This window comes from Heloderma suspectum, chromosome 1, assembly GCF_057233095.1.
Source record: "Heloderma suspectum isolate Gila_16-S chromosome 1, 16-S_ref, whole genome shotgun sequence".
NCBI lineage: Eukaryota > Metazoa > Chordata > Lepidosauria > Squamata > Helodermatidae > Heloderma > Heloderma suspectum.
In genome coordinates, this window is record NC_139458.1 from 413,480,627 (window position 1) to 413,486,648 (window position 6,022).

Sequence of the window (6,022 nt, forward strand, 5' to 3'; positions counted from 1 at the left end):
TTTAAAAAAGGAGGGACTTTTTCGCTGGGCGGAAGAATACCGAGGAAGGAGAACGTGTGAGTGACTGAACGACCAACGAGCGCCGCTGATTGGTGGCTTCGTACCTGCAATGCGTCACTTGGGCATGCATAGTCCGGGCTGGGAGCGATGCGCCCCCTGCTGAGGAGTCAGACGGCGGGAAGGAGCGTTGCAGGCGGGGAGGCGGGAGCGACCCTGGGGGGCGGGAGAGGTTGCCGGGGAGCCTTGAGGGAAGCCAATGCTGGCGCAGTTGCGCGCCCAGCAGCAGCATTTTATGCGTTGTGTCTATGGAAAGTTCCCGGGCTGAAGCCGAGGGAAAGAGGGATGTAAGCCTTCTTGGGAAAAGGCAAGGAGGGACGTGCCGAAGAGGAAGGTTGTGAGCGGAAACAAGCTGCTACAAAAGCAGAAGAAAGCACAGCATTCCCCCTGAGCCAGATAAATTCTGTGAGGCTCGGGAGAGAGGGGGGATTGAGGTGCAAAGGAGTCGCCTTGCGTGTGCTAAAGCAAGGGTGTAAAGCTGCAATCCTAAATACGCTTCCGAGGGAGTCAGCGACATCAGCTCAATGCGACTTAATTCGGCGTACATAGCATCTGAGTGCTTGCGCGCACCGCTTGGACCAGCTCGCAGGAATTAAAACCAACTCAGCACACACACTCACGCACGCACACACACAGACACACACACACAGAGAGAGAGAATTGTGAAAGTCAGAAAAAATCAGGGTGGAGGAAACCCATAGATTTGGAACGCAAACTTAAGAAACAAGCGGTTCATTTGCTAAGGACTAGAACGTTGGATAGGATAATTGAAAGAGGTGTGTCAGTTTGACTTGATTCTTGGAAGGGCAAAGAAAGGGGCCGGTTCTGGGGTCCCATTAGAAGTGGCTGGGTTAGATGTACATAAGAGCTTGGCGGAGCGTATGGTTGGGTACTAACTACTGCAGTTGAGCTTTCCCTGAAAGTCAAAGCACCTTCCTGAGCACTGGGTGGTCCTTGGATATTGGGTTGTTTAGGCTGAGACCATGTATTCTCTCTCCTTCGTGTTGTAATGAATGTCAGAAGTTTGGGGGCATACGTTGCTGCTGTTGCAGTGTGTCGCGGACGTGTGCGATGTGAGAAATGTGGTGGCTCACGTGCTTTTGAGCAATGCGAAGGGACAGCCAGTTGGTGTAATGGAGGCAGTAAACATAGCCCACTGTGTAGGGTGTTAAAGTGGCAAAGCAAGCTTTGGAGAGCCGAGTCGTTAGGGTTAAGCGTGGGATTTAATATCCCGAGGCACTTAAAATACAGGGACGAGAGGGAAATGGCTCAAGAGAATCAAGTGCCTTCAAGTGGTAGTAAGGTGTTTCCTCCAGGAAGGAAGGAAGGAAGGAAAACTGAATAATAATCTGGGCAGAAAGGCTTGCCTTTATGGTAGAGGCAATTAATTGCACCGATCTCTCCCCCCCCCCCCCAATCTGAGCTAACATGGTTTTAAAGACAGCTGGAAAATAGGTGTTGGCAATCATGTAGTTGGCAATTCATGACTGGATTCTTAAAGCCCGAGGAAATTCAGGGGGTTAGGAGTAAAAAGGGTGTGTGACTCTTTGTTCTGTTTAATAGGACATGGGCAAGAGTTGAAGGATGTGTATGGGATGAAGGTTAAATCTGATGTTATCTGCACTGAGGAAGCTTAGCTTGTGTGAGCTGCCTTTCATGTTACCAAGTTACGCTGCCAAAGAGGAGGAAGAGAGGGTGTATCTTTTTTATGTGAGGCACATCAAATTATATTAAGGTCAGGACCCAGGATACTATATTTGCTTAAAACGTTCATGTCATTTTAGAAAACACTACTGTTCAACTTTTAATGTTTATAATTTGAAGTTATGTGGATATTGAGGCATTGACTTGTTAGAGATGTGAAGGCAGAGTGAATAAATAAAATTTTAAAAGGCCAAAAGACTGATTTGGACTTAAATCGTATTTTATTTTCCCCCAAACACATTCTGCTGTATTCAGTGCCCCTTTAAAAGAACTTGGTTAAAAATATCTGCAGTACAAACCATATTAAAGTGTATACTATTAAAACGGAACCATGACCACCTGTCAAACAAAGAAGTGTGCTTTTCTACATAAAAACAAACTGGAGGCAAAAATATGACTCTTTAGGACAAGCATTTAGAGGGAGCAATCCTTTAGGGCTAGCTGCACCGGCTGCCTCTCCGAGGTCACAAAAGCAAGAGAGGAGAGGAGGTAAAGGGGGTGTTTCTGTTGGCAGGGAGGAGAATGGAGAGGCTGGTTTATACAGTCCCCCCAGGCCTTCCCAGCCTCCTTCCCACCCCCTCCACCGTGCCCCAGCTAGACAGGCAAAAAAGCTAAAATGCAGAGGAGGAAGGATGGCAGAGGCGACGATTGCCTCTGCCGCACCTCCTGCTCTGCACTAGATGCTCGTAAGCCTCCCTGTGACAATAGGTCAGGTCATTGTATTGTTGTATAAATTATGAATATTTAGATTGTCAACTTAACACCATGAACTTTTGCTTTTTCCATGACATGGAGAAACTGTTCTGCCAATAACTATTAGTCTTTCATTCTGGAAAGTTCTGGGCACTTAAGCTTTCAAATAAGTGGTCTTGCTTGGTGTCCTTACACAATACCTTCCTTGAGCTGTATAAATTGTGTAGGGCAAAACACAAGTGAGCTGAATAGAATAACTTGAATAGAATAACCAGTGTTTAACCAGGAACTACTCATTTGTTACAAACTCTCTGGAAAAACCAAGGCAATTTAGAATGGTGCAAACAGTGATGCTATCTTCTTCCATTATGTGTTTGGGCCTCTCTTAGTGTTTTCTAAATTATATTTACTGAGCAAGCATGCAAACTAACTGGTTACTATAACAATTACATTTACAACTAAGTGTGCAATCCTATGCATGTTTAGACAGGAAAAAAGTCCTACTGCTCTTAATATTCCCCAGCCATGTGGCTGGGGAATGCTGGAAGTTGTAAGACTTCTTTTCTGTTTAAACATGCATAGGATTGTACCCTAAATAGATCCCTTATATTATCTGGAAGCATAATTAAAATCTCTGGTTAGGCAGCCTGTTGTATCTTACAGACTTCTGCAACAGCAATAATACTTTGTAGCAGAATGCTTCATGTCAGTACAGCTTTATAACAGTTCTGCTGTGCTGTAATTAAGACACTGCTTTCAGAAAGCAGAACTGCTATTTCAACAACAAACTGGAGACTAGATTTAGATCAGTTCACCCTTTGTGAATGGGCCTTTTTGTTGTGCTGGGATTTTAATATAAGTTTCTTTGGACAAGTGGTAAAACAATGAGATACTTATGAACACTCAGATCAATACTGGAAGCCCTTCGTATCCCTCCATTATCAGAGGTGTGTCAGATGGGCACATGAGACTGGGCTTTCTTATTTGTGGTGCCTAAACTTTGGACAGCCCCTCACCGTTGGAAGGCTCCTTTGGCTTCTTTGCCCATTTGGCTGCTTTGCAGTGGGCTGCAAAGACCTGGATGATTATTTGATTTATTGGCTATTGAAATGCTGGAAGTTGTATATATTTGTTTATGGCTTGGTGTTTTATGCCATTTTAATTTTTAGGATTGTTTTGTTCTTAGGTTAATTCAAATATGTATTTTATTTATGTCCTAACAATGTCACTCAAGGCGGCAAATCATAAAATCCAGACTGCAAGCAGAATCTTGATTAAAACATAACATAAAAAACACCTTATATGCCAAAGGCCGTTTGCTTGCCAATGGAAGGACAACAGATAGGGGCCCAACCCAGCCTCCTTCCTCAGGGAGTTCTCGAGCCTGGGAGCAGCCACAGAGAATGCCCTCTGCAGGATTAGCCACCTTAGGGGACTGCTTGACCAAAAGGTGGAGTAGAAGTATTTTTTATTTTTTAAAGTTTGGGGCAGTTCATTTATTGGTATTAAATGAGGGCTCTCCTGCAAGATTCCTATGGAACTCCTTGCCTGTGGAGGTCAGGCAGGTGCCAACGCTGGGTTGTTTTTGGTGCCTCCTGAAAGCATCTGTATTGCAGGAAGCCTTCCTTGGTTAACCAGCCTTGGTTTTATTGGCACTCTGTTCTTTAAAGAATAATTTTAATATCATGTTTCATTTATCTTTTGTTCCTTTTATCTTTTGTTGTTCACCCCTCAGTATATAAATGTTGTAAATTAATAGATTTTAATTCTGCCATGCATTTATTTTCCTGTATTGATTTGTGGTTACAGACTAGCAGTATCATATAGAGTAAACTCAGGTGCTGAGTTGTGACAGTTATGTAGCCAAAGCAGGGCTACCGAGAAATAAGAGGGGAACTATCAGCATGCTCAGGGTAACCCTAAGGCTTGCAGAAGCAGAAAACAGTCCAATGAGGGCTGAGAATGCTCCGTGGCCATAGAATGCCATCATTTGCACATGGGGGGACACACACGCACACAATAGAATGAAGTATCCTGAAAGAAGGAACACCGATCAATAGCACTCCACAGCAAGATTGTGTTGCAAGTCCCCTTGTAGCTATACCTTAACAACATAGATGTGTATGCTACCTTTCTGGCAAAACAATGTGGTTTATAATTTATTATAATGGCTTACATCTAAGAAATAAAAGGAACAGGGGAGAAGAGGAAAACCACCTACTTTTCTCTACTGATACATAATGTCCAGGTGGAATGGTCAATGCAGAATGTAGGTTTTGGGATCGGAAGAGTCAAATTGCTATTGGTCCTATCCAGTTTGATGGAGCAGGTGTAATGTTCTCCCTTCTCCCCGCAGTGCTACCATATAGGTGATAGGTGTGTGTAACTCTTGGATCAGCACCCAGGGCTGGGTTCAATGTCTATTCTCCTTTTATGTTAAGTTCTAGCTCGAACCCCCACCCAGAAAAACCTGTGACCCAATTTGGATGTCTGAGTAGAAGTGATACCACCACCACACAAGGATATGAGTAAATAGTGTTTATTCAAGTTCACAAACAACAGTGCACCAACAAGAGATTAGCAACACAGATAAAACCACAAAAATATCCTGAAGTCCAAACTTTCGACCCCCCCAGGCTCTAGATGTGCCAATGGTCTTTGTCCTTTGTCCTTAGTCACGGTTAATTCAAGGATGCAGTCAATGTATAGGAGTCTTTGCATGAATTCACAAAGATGCAGAAATGCTAGTGTGGCAATATATCCTGCTCCAGCAAGGGCAAAAGCAAATTGGGTGCATTGCAATATAGATTTCAGAAAGCAGCAGAAAGGCTCCTGTAGCTCCTTTTGGTCTTTGCAGTTCCAAACAAATGGGACTTGCTAAGCCAGATACGATATTTGAGCTAATATCGCTCAAAACCTTGCACTCTGATAGTAATTTCAGCCAGGACAGATGAGTGCACCTTTTTGTGATTTCAACCAATAGGAATTACAGCAGCCTTCCCCAACCTGGCACCCTCCAGATGTCTTGGGCTACAACTCCCAGCATGCCCCTGGTTGGGGCAAGCTGGGAGTTGTAGTCACACATCTGGAGAATGCCAGGTTGGTAAAGGTTGAATTACAGCATAAAATATGGCAAAGCTTAGCAATTCTCTATTTCAAGCATTCAGCATGAGGATAATTCAGCTCTTACAGACCCTGCAGCAACAAGATATATCAGTAACCAGTAAGCTCTTTAATCTTCACTCTATGAAGGGAAAGAGTGGTTCCCAATCTCAGCCTCTTTTCCTGATCAGATCTGCACCTAACCTGCCCCCCCAACCCACACCCATTCTCCAAGCAACTGAGCACCCAGACTTTTCTTTACTGAGGGTTGGAAGCACCCATTTGTTCCTTAATGTACTCCAACAGTGGAGTACAATTTGGGTTTTCCTATAGTAATTAGTGCAATCTGCTTCCACCACTTGGTAGATTATGTTATTTTCTCTACAGCTTTACATGTGCTTGGAGAACGTGTACAGGAAAATGCATGGGGAATGAGTTTCCCTATGTGGTGTCATCAAGTGGAATT